General features: G+C 41.2%; 1 long non-coding RNA gene across 2 annotated transcripts; it reads left to right on the forward strand.

Annotated features, from left to right (window-relative positions):
* The first annotated feature begins 824 nt into the window (after positions 1–824).
* Positions 825–21027, forward strand: LOC140618822 (uncharacterized). 2 transcript variants are annotated; one of them, XR_012018872.1, is made up of 3 exons: positions 825–1644; positions 3597–3750; positions 20087–21027. It is a non-coding gene; the product is annotated as an uncharacterized lncRNA (long non-coding RNA). The 2 variants fall into 2 exon arrangements; XR_012018871.1 differs by having other exon boundaries at positions 3688–3750.
* Positions 21028–22612: the final 1585 nt, after the last annotated feature.

Consider the following 22612-nt stretch of genomic DNA (forward strand, 5'->3'; position numbering starts at 1 on the left):
CTCGTTGAAGGATTTGATGCTGTGTGGAGGAGTCAGAATCCTACAGAGCCCTGCACCCGAGGCACACGGTGCCCAGCAGGGGTCATGGCCCTGTTTGTGGTTCTTAACAAGGGGATCCAAAAACTCCATCAGGCAGGAGGGCCTTTGAACTCCCTACACACAGACCTGAGCTTGGAGGCCTCGCTCCCTGTGCCATGTTGCGCTTACCCACGGTGACCTATGGCTGTCCCATGACTGCACGGTGGCCTGCAGCTGTCCCAGCCTGGCAGCTTCCTGAGCAAGGGCCCAGGGACTCGCCGTCCTTGGTGATGAGGGGAGGCCCTCACGGGCACGAAATTGAGGCTGCAGGGCTTCTGCTCTTTGCCGCGGATGGCCTGGCCCTCTCTGCCTGGGTCAGCCTCTGTGACAGTGTAATGGAGGGGCCTGCCGGCCTCCAAAGAGCTCTCTAGATTCAGGGGGAGGAAACTCACTTCTTCAAGGGCAGCCAAGGGTGATCACACACTGTGCCTTATGCTCCGGGCAGAGAACAGACAGGTCATGGGGCAGGGGGGAGAGAGAGAGAGACAGATTGAGAGAGAGAGAGAGAGAGAGAGAGAGGAGGGGGAGGGGGGGAAGGAGAGAGAGAGAACGGAAGAGAGAGAGAGAGGAGAAAGCGAGGAGAGAGATAGGAGTGGGGGAGAGGACCTTCTGCCTGGGGCAGTTGACGCCCATCTGGTTGTGAGGGGAAGTCACGCGCTCTGACCTCACGGAACCCCACGGCCCCTCATGTGTCTGTCACAGTAGCGCTGAAATTCCAGAATCAAAGCTAGAAGTAGAAAGGGACAGAAACGTTTAGAACATGGAGTTCCAACCTCCAAGGCCGCCTGGTGGATGCGCACGGTGGGGCCAGCGAGGAGGACTCCGCGCCCTGGGGCCGCAGCAGCTGTCCACGGTGCTGAGCATGAGCCCCACTCTCCACCCCCTCTCCACCCCCCCAGCGTCCCTCAAGCAGAAGCGAGCGCAGGCTGGGACTCACTGTCCACAGAGGGCGGGCTCGGGCCCCACTGAGGATCCTCCCAGCATTGCGGTTCCCCAAACCTAAATTCTTCTTCCCGTCCTTTGGATAATGGTTTTAGGATTGCAGGGAAATGTTATAATTGAGGCCTGCGTTTGTCTGCTTGCTTCCTGGAAACAGAAGCCTCACCAAAACGGAATAAAAGTGACAGAACCATGAAATGCTTGTCACTGAAATAAAAAACTCTGGAGCAGCAGGTTGTGCCAGAAGGCAGGGAGGCTGGGCCTCCAGAGACCTGAGCTCCAGGCTTGCCCTGCTGCAGACTTTCTCATTTGGGATCTGTCCCTCCCTCTCTCCTCCCCACTTGTCAGGGAGGGTGCTCTGGTACTCAGTACCCCACGCTCTGCTGTTCAGGCCAACATTGCAGACCTCTGCAGAGCACAGAGCTACACGGCTACCCTCACCATGTGTGTAGTTTCCCTTCACTGCCTTGAGCCAATGACACTTCTAAAGCACTTCTGTCAATCCAAGAAGCATTTGCTAGACAGGCACATGGACTCTGCTATGCACACAGTGTGTGTGGCGGGGAGGGAGAGACTGCATAGGGAATGAGGAGATGTGCACCCTGTAGCACCCACACTGCAGCTCTGGTGAGTAAGCCAGTTGTGCATGCGTGGAACTCACAGTGCTTGTGCCACTCAGAGGTGGTCTGTGACCTGGTATACCTGAGCCCAAGGGAACATGGGAAAGTGTGTGTGTGTGTGTGTGTGTGTGTGTGTGTGTGTGTGAAGGTTCTGTGGGAACCTGGGGGAGGTGCCATCCTTCCATATCAAGCTGAGAATTGGGATTTGATTCTTTTGATTCTTTGGCACTGAAGCCAATGAACCATTTCAGCCTGGGTAACAGCCCTGGAGCAGTGATCTGTATAAAATGGATGGGAAGTCAAAGACTGGCATAAGAAAATCCCATTTCAAAAGCTGGTATAGGGCCATCATAAAGGTATGGGCAAGGGCAGTGGTGTCCAAAGACTGAAGAGAAGCCAGGACACTGCCATTAATGAGCTCGGAATTGCCTGGGTGTGTATGGGGGGAGGAGAGGGTGAGTCAGAGCCACCAGTGCCCTGGGTGCGGAGAGGTGCAATCCACCTGAAGCTGAGGACCAGTGAGGCTCAGTGCATCCCCTTGGGTGCATTCCCACATTTATCTACACATTTTTGTCCCTCCAGACTATGAGCTTTTTGAGGGTAGGGCCAGAGCCATCTTATTTTTGTCCCACCCAAATGAAAGCACTCACTGTATAGTTGATGTTCACACAAGTATCAGGCGAATGAGTTGTGATGAGCTCAGTTTTCAATAGCGTATTTGAGGTAGAAGCAGCATGACTCCACAGGGAGGCCCAGCAGGCAGGCAGGAGTTCAGTAAGCATCAGAGGAGAGGTCAGTGTGTCCATAAGAGAGACATTAGATCTGGGGTTGCACTTATATGCAAATTTCCAGAGAAGACCCATAAAGTGAGAAGACAAGGAAGTGAAAGATATAATAAGCTGCATGATGAAAGAGGCAAAGTACACATAATAGGAGGCAAAACAGAGCCTGCAACTTCACGAAGTGGGAAGAAAATAAGGAGCAGGTGCCTCTCGTTGCTTGAAGGAGGAGAGCGTGCGGAAGAGTGTATTCAAGCAAGGCACAACTGAAATGTATTAACTTGTAAAACAAACATTTGGCATGGCATTCATGATTGCTTTCTCTTATGAGTCTTCAAAATTTTATTCCGGACTCCTAAAAAAATGTTATTATTCTGTGCTTCAAGGCTGAACAGCTTTTTAATGAGTAGGTTGTCTCATCACACTTGGTCTTTTCCAGAAAAAAAATCTAAGTTGGCCAAGTACTCTCTCCATAAGGAGAATATGAAGGAGAAATGCAGAACTAATGAAAAATAGTCAAGTAGAAAGCAGTCCAGGAGCTATCAGAACAATGTCTCATGTGCCTTCTGCATATTTATCAAAGTTTTAAGAGAGCACATATAGCTTTCCCCTTGCCTTTCCATAACCTCAGTGTGGTCTCATGGCCTACCATGAATTTTGCTTAGTAGCAGGTTAGAATCATCCAGAACTTATTTCTCTTCTTTTGAATCAATTCTCAGATAGATGTTTGCAGCTGGTGAAAAAATTAAAACTCATCGAGTTTTCTGCTATAACAGTAATGCAATATAATTGCACACTGATTATTATTTAAATCCCACATGTGGTAGAAACTCTACAATAATGGTATTGTATTTTGTGTCTGTTGTTTCTTTGATTTACAATTTCATTACCGTTTTTTTCAATTAACTCAGTTAATTTTAATTAACAGTTATTTCAATTAATTCTTCCTAAATTGTTTTGAATAAGCAAGTCAATTGTTTTTCCTCTTTACATAACTCTGGTGCTAACACAGCAATGGGTTTAATATGCTCATTAAATTGTCATTATTTGAAGAACACCACTTCATTTCTTGACTTCTGAAAGGTAAGCATGTTTCATGTAAAAATTTAATTGGCATTGCCCTATCTTTAGCCCTTTAAAATAATATTTATATATCTTTAAAGAGATTGATCTGTTTCAGTTTTATTTGATCTACATGCAATCCAAGAAACATCACCTTCTTCTACTCTCTGAGATCATGATGACTATTGTATGTATTTAATACATTTCAGAAGTTGGAAAACCTAAGATCAGCAATGTCTGTCATGTCAAAAACTGATTGGAAATGAAACAAGGTATTTAAGCTTTGATGAGGTTGGATAACAATGGTACTAAATTTTCTCCTTTGAAATGTGTTAGAAAAATATATTTTGCTCATTACACACTTTGTTGGATTCTCTATTGTTATTATTGGATCATAATTTTAAAAACAAAAACCACCTTTCATTAAACAATGTGAATGGGATACTGCTTATCATATCAGATCATAACAAAAGAATCATTACCAAATCCTATCGAATCCAATAATTTGTCAAAATGAAGTTGCTGCTGACCTTCATGGATACTCTGTTGATCACACAGACTATACTTTTTTTACTATTGCTTTTACCTTCCTTCTGCTTTTTCATTTTGTTTGAGAATATTCTCCTAATCTTCCTGATCTTGTCTGTTACTATTTTCTTTTTTTTTTTTTTATTGGTGTTCAATTTACCAACATACAGAATAACCCCCAGTGCCCGTCACCCATTCACTCCCACCCTCCTCCCTCCTCCCCTTCTACCACCCTTAGTTCGTTTCCCAGAGTTAGCAGTCTTTACGTTCTGTCTCCCTTTCTGATATTTCCCACACATTTCTTCTCCCTTCCCTTATATTCCCTTTCACTATTATTTATATTCCCCAAATGAATGAGAACATATAATGTTACTATTTTCATTACCAGCATTTTCTTGGCTAACATAATTCTTCTCCTTACCATTAGTACTTTGACCATTAGCTTTAGAATTTTGCTTTTTTATTGTGATATAATAAGAGATAATTTTTTGACATTTTGAAACTTCTTTGAGTCTTTTGTTTTTTATATTATTGACTCCTAATAAGGTAAATCAGGTACTTTCTCTCATTGCATTTGAATTTTAGTATAATCGATCACTAGACCACAATTATTCTAAAATTAAAGATACACAAGAAGCATCCCAGAACACATTATTTTTCCCCAGTACACTTTAAAATCACTGCTATATTGTATTGAGACACACAAACATATAACCAGGTTAAGACTATATGCACTGACCCTGGATGAATATGTATAGACATTTTGTCATAGGAGCAGGTTTCCTTGCTGTGCAGGTGGTAATCTGGAGTCACTAGACTTTGTCAGTAAGAAATGTCAGGTATCTTAAAATGAGATCTCCTAAAGTGGGATTAATAAAATGTGACTTCCCACAAAGATTACTCACTGTGTATAGTAGTTCCATGTTTATGCCCTACAGACAGAAATGATAAATTTTACTTCAAATGGTACCCATTGAAAAAGAAAATACTCTATGTGGGATGTTTTAACTGTTAAAATTATCTAGTCAAAAATCTCTTGTGAGAACTGAATCTGCTACTTAGAGATCTACTGACTAGAACCTTTCTCTAAGGGTACCTTTGGTTCCACACCCTTGACATCTTATTTCTGCATATCCCACATATTTTTAGCACTGGGCACCAAAAGACCCTTTCACAGCATGGTATGTCTTGGCCTGGCCCTTTGTGTTAAGGTGCTCAATGAGTGAGCTCAATGTTAGAAAGAACATTCCTGGAAGCCATTCCACACCAGTAATAACTAAGTATTTTTTCCATTTGTTCTGTTTTGTTTTGTTTCAACCTTCTGTATATTTATGTTTTAGATAACTCATAAAAATGGTACATGGGTGGGATGTTTTTTTCTACCTTTTTATGCAATACACCTTGATTAAAACTGTCACTGCACTAAATGCACACTATTTGTTGCTCCTGTTATATACTCTATTTATTCTCTTTTATTGACTTCTTTTCAATGGGGGCATTGTTTTATTATTTTGATATTTTTTCTCTAATAGTATAGACACCCTGCTGTCTTTTACCATGCACTTTGTGGTTACTTTAGTTTTTCAACACCATGTTTTGACTTATTCTAACTTAACATTAACTGATATTTTTATATTTTCCTCCCTAATACTGTAAGTATCCTAGACCTTAGAATATTTTGGCCCCACTTTTCAGAGTCTCCCTCATACCATGGTGTATTTTTCCATTCTTTTATATGGTTTAACCCTTGCAAGACAATATTATTCTTGCTTTGTACAGTAAAAGATTACTTACATTTCATTTTATTTGTTATTTTCATTGATCTTCATTCTTTTTTGCATCTCCAACATTTTTCCCATCCAGGGACATGTTTCTTTGATCTTAATTATACCCATTAGACTTTCTTACAATGTAGATGTGTTGGTGGGAAGTTGTCTCTCTTTTTTCTTTTCTTCAAGGTTTATTTATTTTGCTCTCACTTTTGAGAGATGTATTCACTGAGAATAGATAAAAGTGCAGTTATTCTTCTTCTGCTCATTAAATGTATCTTTCCATCATCTCTGGCTTCCATTATTATAGTTGAGAAGTGGGCTGTCAGTCTAACTTTTTTTTAATTTATTTTTTATTGGTGTTCAATTTACTAACATACAGAATAACACCCAGTGCCCGTCACCCATTCACTCCCACCCCCCGCCCTCCTCCCCTTCTACCACCCTTAGTTTGTTTCCCAGAGTTAGCAGTCTTTACGTTCTGTCTCCCTTTCTGATATTTCCCACACATTTCTTCTCCCTTCCCTTATATTCCCTTTCACTATTATTTATATTCCCCAAATGAATGAGAACATATAATGTTTGTCCTCCTCCGATTGACTTACTTCACTCAGCATAATACCCTCCAGTTCCATCCACGTTGAAGCAAATGGTGGGTATTTGTCATTTCTAATAGCTGAGTAATATTCCATTGTATACATAAACCACATCTTCTTTATCCATTCATCTTTCATTGGACACTGAGGCTCCTTCCACAGTTTGGCTATCGTGGCCATTGCTGCTATAAACATCGGGGTGCAGGTGTCCCGGCATTTCATTGCATTTGTATCTTTGGGATAAATCCCCAACAGTGCAATTGCTGGGTCGTAGGGCAGGTATATTTTTAACTCTTTGAGGAACCTCCACACAGTTTTCCAGAGTGGCTGCACCAGTTCACATTCCCACCAACAGTGTAAGAGGGTTCCCTTTTCTCCGCATCCTCTCCAACATTTGTGGTTTCCTGCCTTGTTAATTTGCCCCATTCTCACTGGTGTGAGGTGGTATCTCATTGTGGTTTTGATTTGTATTTCCCTGATGGCAAGTGATGCAGAGCATTTTCTCATGTGCGTGTTGGCCATGTCTATGTCTTCCTCTGTGAGATTTCTCTTCATGTCTTTTGCCCATTTCATGATTGGATTGTTTGTTTCTTTGGTGTTGAGTTTAATAAGTTCTTTATAGATCTTGGAAACTAGCCCTTTATCTGATATGTCATTTGCAAATATCTTCTCCCATTCTGTAGGTTGTCTTTGAGTTTTGTTGACTGTATCCTTTGCTGTGCAAAAGCTTCTTATCTTGATGAAGTCCCAATAGTTCATTTTTGCTTTTGTTTCTTTTGCCTTCGTGGATGTATCTTGCAAGAAGTTACTGTGGCCGAGTTCAAAAAGGGTGTTGCCTGTGTTCTTCTCCAGGATTTTGATGGAATCTTGTCTCACATTTAGATCTTTCATCCATTTTGAGTTTATCTTTGTGTCTGGTGCAAGAGAGTGGTCTAGTTTCATTCTTCTGCATGTGGATGTCCAATTTTCCCAGCACCATTTATTGAAGAGACTGTCTTTCTTCCAATGGATAGTCTTTCCTCCTTTATCGAATATTAGTTGCCCATAAAGTTCAGGGTCCACTTCTGGATTCTCTATTCTGTTCCACTGATCTATGTGTCTGTTTTTGTGCCAGTACCACACTGTCTTGATGACCACAGCTTTGTAGTACAACCTGAAATCTGGCATTGTGATGCCCCCAGCTATGGTTTTCTTTTTTAAAATTCCCCTGGCTATTCGGGGTCTTTTCTGATTCCACACAAATCTTAAAATAATTTGTTCTAACTCTCTGAAGAAAGTCCATGGTATTTTGATAGGGATTGCATTAAACGTGTATATTGCCCTGGGTAACATTGACATTTTCACAATATTAATTCTGCCAATCCATGAGCATGGAATATTTTTCCATCTCTTTGTGTCTTCCTCAATTTCTTTCAGAAGCGTTCTATAGTTTTGAGGGTATAGATCCTTTACATCTTTGGTTAGGTTTATTCCTAGGTATCTTATGCTTTTGGGTGCAATTGTAAATGGGATTGACTCCTTAATTTCTCTTTCTTCAGTCTCATTGTTAGTGTATAGAAATGCCACTGATTTCTGGGCATTGATTTTGTATCCTGCCACGCTACCAAATTGCCGTAGGAGTTCTAGCAATCTTGGGGTGGAGACTTTTGGGTTTTCTATGTAGAGTATCATGTCATCGGCGAAGAGGGAGAGTTTGACTTCTTCTTTGCCAATTTGAATGCCTTTAATGTCTTTTTGTTGTCTGATTGCTGAGGCTAGGACTTCCAGTACTATGTTGAATAGCAGTGGTGAGAGTAGACATCCCTGTCTTGTTCCTGATCTTAGGGGAAAGGCTCCCAGTGCTTCCCCATTGAGAATGATATTTGCTGTGGGCTTTTCATAGATGGCTTTTAGGATGTTGAGGAATGTTCCCTCTATCCCTACACTCTGAAGAGTTTTGATCAGAAATGGATGCTGTACTTTGTCAAATGCTTTCTCTGCATCCAATGAGAGGATCATATGGTTCTTGGTTTTTCTCTTGCTGATATGATGAATCACATTGATTGTTTTATGGGTGTTGAACCAGCCTTGTGTCCCGGGGATAAATCCTACTTGGTCATGGTGAATAATTTTCTTAATATATTGTTGGATCCTATTGGCCAGTATCTTGTTGAAATTTTTGCATCCATGTTCATCAGGGATATTGGTCTGTAATTCTCCTTTTTGGTGGGGTCTTTGTCTGGTTTTGGAATTAAGGTGATGCTGGCCTCATAGAACTAATTTGGAAGTACTCCATCTCTTTCTATCTTTCCAAACAGCTTTAGGAGAATAGGTATGATTTCTTCTTTAAAGGTATGATAAAATTCCCCTGGGAAGCCATCTGGCCCTGGACTCTTGTGTCTTGGGAGGTTTTTGATGACTGCTTCAATTTCCTCCCTGGTTATTGGCCTGTTAAGGTTTTCTAGTTCTTCCTGTTCCAGTTTTGGTAGTTTGTGGCTTTCCAGGAATGCGTCCATTTCTTCTAGATTGCCTAATTTATTGGCGTATAGCTGTTCATAATATGTTTTTAAAATCGTTTGTATTTCCTTGGTGTTGGTAGTGATCTCTCCTTTCTCATTCATGATTTTATTAATTTGAGACTTCTCTCTCTTCTTTTTAATAAGGTTGGCTAATGGTTTATCTATCTTATTAATTCTTTCAAAGAACCAACTCCTGGTTCTGTTGATCTGTTCCACAGTTCTTCTGGTCTCGATTTCATTGAGTTCTGCTCGAATCTTTATTAACTCCCTTCTTCTCCTGGGTGTAGGATCTATTTGCTGTTTTTTTCTCTAGCTCCTTTATGTGTAAGGTTAGCTTTTGTATTTGAGTTCTTTCCAGTTTTTGAATGGATGCTTGTATTGCGATGTATTTCCCCCTTAGGACTGCTTTTGTTGCATCCCAAAGATTTTGAACGGTTGTATCTTCATTCTCATTAGTTTCCATGAATCTTTTTAATTCTTCCTTAATTTCCTGGTTGACCCTTTCATCTTTTAGCAGGATGGTCCTTAACCTCCACGTGTTTGAGGTCCTTCCAAACTTCTTGTGATTTAGTTCTAATTTCAAGGCATTATGGTCTGAGAATATGCAGGGGACGATCCCAATCTTTTGGTATAGGTTCAGACCCGATTTGTGACCCAATATGTGGTCTATTCTGGAGAAAGTTCCATGTGCACTTGAGAAGAATGTGTATTCAGTTGAGTTTGGATGTAAAGTTCTGTAGATATCTGTGAAATCCATCTGGTCCTATCATTTAAAGCTCTCGTTTCTTTGGAGATGTTGTGCTTTGAAGACCTATCGAGGGTAGAAAGAACAAGATTGAAGTCACCAAGTATAAGTGTATTATTATCTAAGTATTTCTTCACTTTGGTTAATAATTGATTTATATATTTGGCAGCTCCCACATTCGGGGCATATATATTGAGGATTGTTAAGTCCTCTTGTTGAATAGATCCTTTAAGTATGATATAGTGTCCCTCTTCATCTCTCACTACAGTCTTCGGGGTAAATTTTAGTTTATCTGATATAAGGATGGCTACCCCTGCTTTCTTTTGAGGACCATTCGAATGGTAAATGGTTCTCCAACCTTTTATTTTCAGGCTGTAGGTGTCCTTCTGTCTAAAATGAGTCTCTTGTAGACAGCAAATAGATGGGTCCTGCTTTTTTATCCAGTCTGAAACCCTGCGCCTTTTGATGGGGTCATTAAGCTCGTTCACATTCAGAGTTACTATTGAGAGATATGAGTTTAGTGTCATCATGATAACTATTCAGTCCTTGTTTTTGTGGAATGTTCCACTGAACTTCTTCTTAAAGGGGAATTTTAAGAGTCCCCCTTAAAATTTCTTGCAGAGCTGGTTTGGAGGTCACATATTCTTTTAGTTGCTGCCTGTCTTGGAAGCTCTTTCTCTCTCCTTCCATTTTGAATGAGATCCTTGCTGGATAAAGTATTCTTGGTTGCATGTTCTTCTCATTGAGGACCCTGAATATATCCTGCCAGCCCTTTCTGGCCTGCCGGGTCTCTGTGGAGAGGTCTGCTGTTACCCTAATACTCCTCCCCATAAAAGTCAGGGATCTCTTGTCTCTTGCTGCTTTAAAGATCTTCTCTTTATCTTTGGAATTTGCAAGCTTCACTATTAAATGTCGAGGTGTTGACGGTTTTTATTGATTTTAGGGGGGGATCTCTCTATTTCCTGGATCTGAATGCCTGTTTCCCTTCCCAGATTAGGAAAGTTTTCAGCTAGAATTTGTTCAAATACATATTCTGGCCCTCTGTCCCTTTCGGCGCCCTCGGGAACACCAATTAAACGTAAGTTTTTCTTCCTCAGGCTGTCGTTTATTTCCCTTAATCTATCTTCATGGTCTTTTAATTGTTTGTCTCTTTTTTTCTCAGTTTCCCTCTTTGCTATCAACTTGTCTTCTATGTCACTCACTCGTTCTTCCACCTAGTTAACCCTCGTCGTTAGGACTTCTAGTTTGGATTGCATCTCATTCAATTGATTTTTAATTTCTGCCTGATTAGCTCTAAATTCTGCAGTCATGAAGTCTCTTGAGTCCTTTATGCTTTTTTCTAGAGCCACCAGTAGCAGTATACTAGTGCTTCTGAATTGGCTTTCTGACATTGAATTGTAATCCAGATTTTGTAACTCTGTGGGAGAGAGGACTGTTTCTGATTCTTTCTTTTGAGGTGAGGTTTTCCTTCTAGTCATTTTGCTCAGTGCAGAGTGGCCAAAAGCAAGTTGTATTGGGAAAAGGAGAATAAGAGAGGAGAGAAAGAAGGAAAGAAAAGAGAAAGAGAAAAAAAAGGAAGAAAAAAACGAAAAAAAAAGAAGAAAAAGAGAAAGAAAAAGAAAGAAAGGAGAAAAAAGGGGGGTGGGGGAAGGAAACAAATCAAAAAGCAAAACAAAACAAAACAAAACAAAACAAAAAAGAACCACGGGGGAGTATCTTCTGATTCTGTGTACTTTAAGTCCCTTGGCTTCCCCTCGAAGTTGTCCGTCTAGCTGGTCTTCTGGGGGAGGGGCCTGTTGTGCTGATTTTCAAGTGTTAGCAGTTGGGGGAGCTGCTGTGCCCCTGCCTGGTGCAGGGCTCAGTGGGGGTTGTTTACCCCGTGAGGCCGCAGGAGGAACAGCCCTAGTGGCGGGGCCAGCCCTGGAAACCTGGATTCAGCTCCGGCAGGAACCCCGGAGCTCTCCGTCTGCAGGGCCTGGAGGCTCCGGGGCGGGGCCGCTGATCTGCTCAGCTGGGGCAGGAGCGTCCTCGCTGTCCTGGGCCCTCCCGGCCTCTGCCTGTCCCGGGGGAGGCGGGATCCTGGGCTGTGTCCCGGCGCCCTGTGCTCCGGGGCCTGCGCTGTTGGATTCGCGCTCCCGGGCCGCAGCCCCCTCCGCGGAGCCGCTGCCCGAGCCCCCCCGAGCTGCTCCTGGAACCGCGCAGCCCCCTCCGCACGGAGCCTCTTCCTCTGCCCGAGCCCCTCCGAGCTGCTCCCGGGGCCGCACAGCCCCCTCTGCGGAGCCGCCGCCCGAGCCCCTCCGAGCTGCTCCGGGTCCCGCCGGGTCCCGCCGTGCGCGCTGCAGCCCTTAGGGAGCTCGGCGCACTCTCCTGGGCGCGCAGTTGCTCTGTTAGTGTCCCAGGGAACCCGAGGGCATCCCCGCCCTTCTAGGTCCTGCTCCAACTCCCTGCGAGCCCCTTTCCGCCCGGGAAGGTTGGTGCAGCTCCTGCTTCTCCGGGACGGGGCTCTCCTGTCCTGGGGACACTCGCCCCGGCCTCAGCCCAGCTCCTCGCGGGCCCCTCCCCCTTGGAGGCCTTTTGTTTCTTTATTTCTTTTTCCCCGTCTTCCTACCTTGATAGAAGCGCGAACTCTTCTCACTGTTGCATTCCAGGTGTTCTCTCTTTAATTCTCAGGCCGAATTCATAGATTTTCAAGATAATTTGAAGGTTTTCTAGGTAATTTGGTGGAGACAGGTGATTTGGAGACCCTACTCTTCCGCCGTCTTGCCCCTCCTCCCTAACTTTTGAAACTGGAGATAATCTGTCTTTACAGACTTTTTTCTTTTTGGTGCCTAGTTTTAGATTTATTTTTATTTCCTCTACTTCTGATTTATTGGGTTTCTTGAATCTATGAATTACTGTTTTTCAGTACTTCTGAAACTTTCTCAACCATTATTCTTTAAAGGTTCTTACTCATTTTCTCTCTTCCTTCTGTGACTCCAGTTCCATGCATTGAGAGATTCTCACTGTATTCAGCATCTTACTCTATGTCTCTTTCCTCCTGTGTCTTTCTGTGCCTTATTTTGGATATTTTCTTTGACCTCTATTCCAGTTCTAATTCTCTTTTCAGCAATGTCTAATCTGCCCTTAAACCCATGTAATACATTTTCATTTTTGTACTTTTCAGTTCTAGAATTTGCTCTTTGTTCTTTACAAAATTGGTTATGTCAGTTGTTAGTTTCCTATTCCTTACAGAAATTTGCAAACATGGCTTTTGTATTCTTTGTCATGATAGCACAGTTATATTATAAGATGTGGTTGATTGTTCTAGTAACTGGAATCCATATAGATCTATCCTATTGTTTTGCTTTATAGATCTCATTTATGTTGTATGATCTTCTTGCATTTCTGGTTACTGTTGATTATTTGCTGGATATTGCCTTTGTAAAACTACTTCAGAAATTATTTGAGGGATGCCTGGGTAGCTCAGTGGTTGAGCATTTGCCTTTGGCTCAGGGCATGATCCTGGAGTCCTGGGAACGAGTCCTGCATCAGGTTCCCCACAGGGAGCCTGCTTCTCCCTTTGCTTATGTCTCTGCCTCTCTCTCTGTGTCTTTCATGAATAAATTTTAAAAACCCCAAATCTAAAAAAAAAGAAGAAATTTCTTGAGATCTAGAGTGAGGTGATTTTCATTTGGAGAGGACTTTTGCTTGCTTTACCAAGTGTTTGGGGGCACTTGAAGTCTGGGATATTTGCCAATATGTTACGTGGAAATGAGATCTCATAGTTATCACTACATTTTAACATTTTTAATTAGCAAAAAAAAAATCTGGTTAAAGCTTTTATTTCCATTAAAAGTTTTGGAAAATGCAGATTAAAAAAAGTTAAATAATTAACAGTTCTGTTATTAAGAACAGTCATTAATTGTTCAACTAGATATTTTATTAAACAGGTATTTAACTAATAACAAACTGAAATAAGAACTGGCTTATACTTCTACTACTAGATAGATAGTTGTATAAATAGATACAACACTTAGATCTTTCACTCATACACTACTATGGTCTTCACTATGCAAAACTATCTCTCAATTAAAGATTGTGAGAAATATACCAATGTGAATATAGTGTTCATTTATTTTGATCCACAAAGTTATCTATTTTTCTGTTTGTAATCTATGTGTGAGCCTATGTGTATACCCAGGATATACTGAGATATTAGCCAGACTTTCTTTTTCTTTCTCATGCATTTTAATATTATTTCCTTTTTCCACTAGTTGGGGCATTGTGATAACATGTTGTATGAAATGACCTGAGTGGGAAGATAGAGCTCAGGCCTTAGGACAACAGACATTGGTGAAGTTGCTAGTGGATTTGTTAAACTCATAACTAATAGTCTCTAAATCCAAGTTTTCATTTGTAGAACATAAATCTTTTGTTTGATTATTTGTTTTTGTAAGAGAAAGGGGACCTTCTGAGACTAGATAGAATAAAAACTCTAAAGGAAGAAGGTATAAAGTTTCTATAAAAAACAACAGTTGGGAAAGAGAATACATGCTGTTATAAGATCTAGTTCTTGTCCAAGAGGAAATAAAAATTCAACATTGTGGCAGGAGGAGGACATGCTGCCCCTCAGGTGGGTCTGGTGAAGAATTCCAGAGGGTTATAGGAACAACCTAAGAACATTAGTATTTATGTCTTGTTTTTTGGGGGGGTGATATCTGTGAACTTCTCACAGATGCCCTGCATTCCTCATAAAACGAGATGTAGAATAGTAATGACTGGGAAAGGTAGTCAGGGCAGTGGAGCAGAGGCATCTCCAGAGACCTAAACACCCAGGACTGAATTGTAGCACCCACTGAGGTTGGGCTCAGGGCAAGGAGCACCTGTCGTTGGCTGTTAAAAGCCATGGGAGAATGGTGTACATCAAAAGTGAATGCTGTAGACAAAAAGATGAATGGAACAGAACAGGGACCCCAGAAATAGACCCACATAAATACAGTCACCTAATCTTTGACAAAGGAGCAAAGGCAGTACAATGGAGCAAAGACAGTCTCTTCAACTCACACTGCTGGAACAACAGGACACCCACATGTGAAAAACTAAATCCAGACACAGACCTTATGTCTTTTCCAAAAATTAATGGAAAAGGGACCATAAAGACAAAATGTAAATTGCAGAACTATGAAAGTCCTAGAAGATAATAGAGGAGAGAAAAATCTAGATGATCTTGGTTAGCTATGATTTTTTAGGAACAACACCAAAGGCATGATCTATGAAAGAAAGAACTGATTAGCTGGACTTCATTAGAATTTAAAAAACTTCAGCTCTGCAAGAGACACTATAAAGAAAATGAGAAGACAAGCCACAACTGGGCTTGCTAATATTTGCAAAAGACACATCTGATAAAGGACTATTATCCAAAATGTACAAAAAACACTTAAAATTCAACATAACAGAACAACCCCATTCTCCATTTTTTTTTAATTTTTTTTAATTTTTATTTATTTATGATAGTCACAGAGAGAGAGAGAGAGAGGCAGAGACACAGGCAGAGGGAGAAGCAGGCTCCATGCACCGGGAGCCCGACGTGGGACTCGATCCCGGGTCTCCAGGATCGCGCCCTGGGCCAAAGGCAGGCGCTAAACCACTGCGCCACCCAGGGATCCCCCCATTCTCCATTTTTAAAAAATGGGCAAAAGGCGCTTTTTTTTTTAGCTTTCTTTTTTTTTCTTTTTTTCTTTTTATTTTTTTAATAAATTAATTTTTTATTGGTGTTCAATTTACCAACATACAGAATAACACCCAGTGCTCATCCCGTCGTGTCCCCCTCAGTGCCCGTCACCCACTCACCCCCACCCCCCGCCCTCTTCCCCTTCCACCACCCCTAGTTCTTTTCCCAGAGTTAGGAGTCTTTATGTTCTGTCTCCCTTTCTGATATTTCCCACACATTTCTTCTCCCTTCCCTTCTATTCCCTTTCACTATTATTTATATTCCCCAAATGAATGAGAACATACACGGTTTGTCCTCCTCCGATTGACTTACTTCACTCAGCATAATACCCTCCAGTTCCATCCACGTCGAAGCAAATGGTGGGTATTTGTCGTTTCTAATGGCTGAGTCATACTCCATTTATACATAAACCACATCTTCTTTATCCATTCGTCTTTCGATGGACACCGAGGCTCCTTCCACAGTTTGGTTATTGTGGACATTGCTGCTAGAAACATCGGGATGCAGGTGTCCCGGCGTTTCATTGCATCTGAATCTTTGGGGTAAATCCCCAACAGTGCAATTGCTGGGTCGTAGGGCAGGTCTATTTTTAACTCTTTGAGGAACCTCCACACAGTTTTCCAGAGTGGCTGCACCAGTTCACATTCCCACCAACAGTGTAAGAGGGTTCCCTTTTCTCCACATCCTCTCCAACATTTGTGGTTTCCTGTCTTGTTAATTTTCCCCATTCTCACTGGTGTGAGGTGGTATCTCATTGTGGTTTTGATTTGTATTTCCCTGATGGCAAGTGATGCGGAGCATTTTCTCATGTGCATGTTGGCCATGTCTATGTCTTCCTCTGTGAGATTTCTCTTCATGTCTTTTGCCCAAAAAAATGGGCAAAAGGCTTGAACAGACATCTCACCAAAAAGGATACGCAGATAACAAATAAGTATATAATAAAAATGGTCCACATCACATGTCATCAGGGAAATGCAAATTAAAACAATAATGAGATACATGCCTGTTAGAATAACCAAAATCTAGAACCCTGACAACATCACAAACAGTTGGGGGATGTAGAGCAACAGAAGCTCTCCTTGCTGATGGGAAAGCAACAGAGTGTGGCCACTTTAGCGGTTAGCTTGGCAGTTTCTCAAAAAACTAAACATACCCCTACCATAAGATTCAGCAATTGCTTGCCTTGGTATTCACCCAAATGAGTTAAAAACTGAGGTCCATGCAAAAACTTGAACAAGGAAGTTTTTGGCAGCTTTGCTCTTAATTACCAAAAAGTGGAAGCAACCAAGGTGTCCTTCAGTAGGTGAATGAATAAACTGTGGCACAGCCAGACCATGGGCGTCCCCTATGAGGAGAATCTGCGCATTTGTAGTTCCTGTCTGATATGGACCTGATGACCCTCGGCCACAGCCCTTCCTGGGATTGCTCTGTAGACAACAAGCATCATTCCAAACCAGAGAGACATGAGTAAGAGGCCAAACTGCAGATCTGTCTCCCTTTGAGACAATGCAGAAGTCTTCCAGAGCATGGCCTGAGCCACATCAGGATTATCATTAAAACATATAAAGGCAGTGAGGATAAAAAAAATCATTCGAATACCAGTGCCTGTGTCATCTTTGGGGTTGAACACATGACACACGGCATCTCCCTGAGTTATGAGAGCTGCATCTGCCACAATTCTTCCTGGGCGCTCCTACCTTGCTCCTGTCCGTGTTAAGTACCATGCTTTCAAATTTGATAGCATGTCCTGGTTAGTCTGCCCTGGAGGTGTCTCAGTGGGCCATGATGATGGTCAGGCATATCATTAAACTCCGCCTGACCTTGGCCCGTGATTGAGCCTGCGAGGCTCCCCGCTGGTGTTCAGATTAGATTATCCTTTGGAGAGAACCATCAGAAATGTGTCACCATCTACCCAAAGTCAAGGGAAGCCCTGCAAAAACCTTTTACCTCCTCCATGCATCTCAGCAAAGAACATACCGTGCTGACTACCTTCTATTTGTCCTCCTACCCACCTCCACATAAGCTGAAAGCTGTTCTTTACCTTTGTCTGCCATTCTCTGCTTGCCTTGTCTTCAAGGCTGGACCTACTGGACTTACCATCCAGGTTCCCATGCCCACTGGCCTCTGGTGGATCAACCAATGGGAGGCACCATCAAGAGATGGTAATGAGGAACCAGGCTGTCTCTCCCCAATTGCTCCCTACTGAAGTCACAGAGACTGTGTCCCTCAGTGGCCACAGCTCCTGCTGGGCCCATCCTCCCCAGCTTTTGCTCTCAAGGGCTTGGAAAACATGGCCCAGCCCCTAACCTAGTTCTGTGCTCCTTTGGAACTGCGTGGCAGCAGTGGTGGTCCTGGTGGGGGGTCAGGAATGGGGCCAGATTCCTGCTCTTACCAGCTTTAGGGTGTCCCAAGGCTCCCTGCTTGTTCTGTCCCACACTCTATTCTTATCGAGCTCTCTGGTACTGCTGCAGCCCTGACTCACACTCATCCCTACCCCGTCACAGACAAAACAGCAGAAGAGCCAATAGCTCACTGTGGAGCTACTGTTGTTGCCAGTGAGCTTCACTTCAAACCTGTGTTACTTCTTGTTCTCCAGAGTGGACGCTCTGCCTCTTCCTGTGACTGGAGAGAGTGAGGAGAGCTTCAGGAGACCACTGACAGTTTTTGTATACTGTATGATTATCAGGCTTGGGACTTCTCTGGAAGCAGGAAGCCAGCACCCTTTACCTTTGGTCTTTTATTGCAGGGATCGGTAAGACCCATATAAAAAAAGATGATATTCAAAGGAAACTATTTGGTTTGATGTTTGTTTTTAAGAGATATAAGAACATTTGGAGGAAAAAAACAATTTATCACTAATTTAGGTAAGGGAATTCCATTGGTTTCAACCAAATCTTATAGTAAAAGCCCCTACAGAGTTTTCAAGGGACCATTTGATGATAATTTCACAGGACAAAGCAGAAGTTATGAACATGTGGCTAAGACATCAATTTGGGAGTTTGCAGAAAAATTATTTTCTATGCATTAGAAACTTCATACCTTCATCCCACCACCCTTGATCTTTTTTTTTAAGATTTTCTAGTCATTTTTAATAATGCACATTTATTTTTGGCAGGTCGTAAGCTATGTTTGTGGACATATGAATTTCTATTCTACTTTTCTTTTGGAATCTTATTTCACAGACAGTTTTGGGTGTTACTTACTCATGGTTTTTAGTAGCTACATAGTATGCCACCAGGTGTTGTTGTTTGCTAGCTAATGCCTATTCATGGATACTTAGATTGTTTCTAATAAGCAGGCTGTGATAGCTAATTTTATGCATCAATACAGGATGCCCAGATACTCAGTTAAACATTATTCTACGTGTTTCTGTGAGGGAATCTTTGGATGAAATTAACATTTAAATCAGTGGGTGTTGGGTAGAATGCCCTCCATAATGTGAGTGGGTCTCCTCCTATCAGTTGAAGCTGTGACCAGAACAAAAGACCAACTCTCCCCTAAAAGAGAGACTTTCTCCAGGCCGCCTTCTGACTTGAAATGGAACATCAACTTGTCCTGTCTGCACACTCAAATAGAAATGCCAGCTCTTCCTGGACCACCAGCCTGCTGCCCATTAGACTGGAGCTACACCACTGTCTGTCCTGCATCTCCAGCTTCACAGCCCACCTTGCAGACATGGGTATTGCCAGCCTCTGTAATCATGTGGCCAATTCCTTCTAATCACTCCTTCTACACACACACATTCTATTAGTCCCATTTCTCTGAAAACCCTAATACACAGGTGATCCCTAGAAGTAGACTCTTTAGGAAGCTAGTAGAATCATATTTGCTGCACTTGACAATCTGAAAATGTGTTTTTCTTTCTCAGCTAGAAGCATCATGGGGTGACACTTAAGGTGGACCATTCTCTTGCACATGGAGTGACACTTTGTGACTGATTGAATCCATCAGAAAGGAGTTTAGTTTTATTTCACAACATAATATTATATTACTACCCAATATTTCCTACTTCTTTGAGTATTCTGCTTCAAGTGTGCTTATTCTGATAATAAGTTATTAAAATGTAATTGCAAGGGTGCCTAGGTGGCTCAGCGGGTAAAGCATCTGCCTTCAGCTGAGATCATAATCCCAGGGTCCTGGGATTGAATCTTGCATCAGGCTCCCTGCTCAGCTGAGAGCCTGCTTCTCCTTTTCCTCCCTGCTTGTGCTCTCTCTTGATATTCTGTCTCTTTCTCAAATAAATAAATATTTTTTAAAAATAAGTAAAATGTACTTGCAGTTTGAAAGTAAGAAGAAGTGAAAAGCAGTGGTCTTCTGAGGTTAAGTGTCACAAAGAAGAAAGATATGGTTTGTTTTTTATGACCTTCTAGATATCTAATGATAAGGCTGAGGGTGGGGTTTGGTGGGAGAAAAGGCAGACAACACTGGCAAAAAATGTGAAGAAATAGGGAATTGAAGGAGACAAGTAACAAAGAGTGATAAAGAGAATAGCAGAGCAAAAGCACATCCCTTGCGGTTCGGCTTTGAACAAGATGAAGGCATGACATGGTACTCTGATAGTAAGGAGGAAGCCAAGACCTGGCAGGTAGAGGAGAAGACAAGAGGCAGGTGAGGACCTTGCCCCCTCTGCCTGGGCTGTGAGAAGTCATCACAGGTAGAGTGAAGGCCACAAATGGTCACAGGCAGGCTTGATGTCTTCCTTTTTGGCAAGCATAACTGATTCTGATAATTAAGCTTTTCTTTCTAACACATAATTCTGCAGCCTGGAAGCCAATGAACTAGATGTGGTCCATACTAGGGATTGTTAAAGAAGCTAAGGAGTTTGAACCTGGAAAAACCCGGGGCTGACGTGACAGCTGTCTTCAAATATCCAAAGACTCTCCACATGGAGGAGAAGATGCACTTCTGACCAATGGACAGCATTCACAGAGAAACAGAATTTGGCTCAGTATAAGGGACATTTTCTAATAATTAAAACTGTCACACAATGGAGTGGATAAGCTGGGAAATGTTGAGACCCCTACACACTGGAAGTGTTCAGGCTGGCATACCATCTGTCAGAGATGCTATAAAACCAGATGACTCACTTTTAAAAATAACATTTTGTAATAATTATTATAGTAGAATATGTCCACAGATGACTATTTGAAAAATAAAGTGTTCAGAAGAAAAGAAGCATCCTTAACCTCACCATCCATAGCTGACCGCTGTTAACAATTTGACATGTTTCCATTTGATACCTTTTTCTATACAATAAAAATCTACACAAGGACTTTGTAAAAGTATACATAGCTTACACATCATATGGTTTTCACAAAATACATATGTACTGTGCATACAATTGTGTGGCTTATTTTCTTAAGTTATATAACATTTTTCTGTATTAAATAATCTTCAGAGACATGATTTAATATTGTGCATGACTTAGTCTTATGAATGGAAGTGTCTGTTTGTGTTCCTCATACAATCTCCCACTGAACATCTTCACACACACACACACACACACACACACACACATTTTATTTGGGGGGAAATCTTAGAAATATTGAGTCAGAAAAGTTGGGCATTTTTGAGTCTCTTGATATAAGAGAGGCTTCCAGAAGATATATACCAATTTACAATGTCAAAAGTTTATGGGAGTTCTGTTTTCACGACAGTCCTGGCAGCAATCCATCATATCGTGTTTTAAGATATTTGCCAAACTGAGAGCTAAAATTCTGCCTCATTTTTTAATAAAGTGAATTTCTGTTATTAAGAGACTGCATAATTTGTAGCATCTTATTTATTTGTATTTCTCTCCTCTTTAGCTTCTTAGTTCTTAAATTGAGATGCTACATTTTTCATATTGATTTATAAAATAATCTTATATTTTTTCCCTAACATGTTAGTAGTTGAATATCTCTTTTTTTAGTAATTGAATATCTTAATACTTCATCATAGTATGAAACATGTTTGTGTGTGTATCACTAAAATTTAAGTTTGAGTGTTTTCAATATCCAAATGCTCTGTATTATTTTAAAATTTGTATGGTTTGTCAAAGACTAGGAAAAATGAGACAGTGTATCACCGTAATTGTAGTTCTTCCTTATACATCTGAGAACGTTAATTTCAGATATCATTTTTTTCATTTCATTTTCATTTCACTATCGGATCTCATTGACACTAGAATTCTTTTTTTTTTTTTTTGCATATTCTTACAGTTAATCTATTTCATAGGAATAATTTGCATGATTACTCACATCAGACACCAATACCTCCCTTCTCTTAACCACTGGGCATTTTCATATACTGTGTGATTTTTCCCTGTTGTGTTATTCTTAGATTTTAATAATTTGTAACAGAGTGTGAGCTCTGCCAGGGCAGGGATCACAAACCCTCTTATTCATCATTATGCTTCTTGCTCCTGAAATATCACTTAGCACACTGTCAGGTTTGATAAACAGGGTTGATGTAGTTGGGCCACCATCACAGCAAATTTATATATTACATAATTATATTTATTTCTAGTTTCTCTACACTAAAATAGCTTTCAAATATTATAAACCATATCAGTCAATTTGGGAACAAATGAATCAAAATACCATAAGTTAAATATTCTATCTTTTCTCTAACATTACTTGTAATGTTATCTTTACTTTATGCTAAACATTATACTAAATCTGCTTCTATGATCTGTATGCTTGTTCTTGAGCCAGTGTTCTTTTAATTGTTAGAAATTAATAACATCTTCTCATTTTGGATTGGCAAGTACCCCCTCATTATACATTTGATTCAGAAAGTTTATTGAAAAGTCTTGACCTTCCTTCCATATTCATTTGTCCACACAAATGTTAGGGTATTTTTTTTTGTCAAGACGAAGTGTGTGAATTTTGGTTGATACTGTATTAGAGTTTTAGATTTATTTCTTGACAGAACACTGAAAGTCAATAAAGTGATAATTACTAAATTTTGTAGGAAGAAGAATGCTATCCAGACATTATTTCCCATGAATATCATCTTATGAGGGTGAGGGAAACTGAGAAACATTCTCAAACATGCAAAAATTCAGAAATAGCATCTATGTGTACTTGTTTCAAAAAGCCCTTGAATCTAGAGGGAGGGAGCAAAATAAAGAGCTCAAGTATAAGGAAGTCGTCATAAACTAGAACTGACTGTGAGAGTTCAAGCTAGTTCAACAGAGCATAAATCACAATAGTAGCAGAGCAGATTGTAATGCTGAATGCATATATATTTTCAAAATAATTCTTGAAATACAGAACCTGCCACATTTGAACTATAACTTATTAGT

The sequence above is a fragment of the Canis lupus genome, chromosome 2, assembly GCF_048164855.1.
Source record: "Canis lupus baileyi chromosome 2, mCanLup2.hap1, whole genome shotgun sequence".
In the NCBI taxonomy this organism is placed as follows: domain Eukaryota; kingdom Metazoa; phylum Chordata; class Mammalia; order Carnivora; family Canidae; genus Canis; species Canis lupus.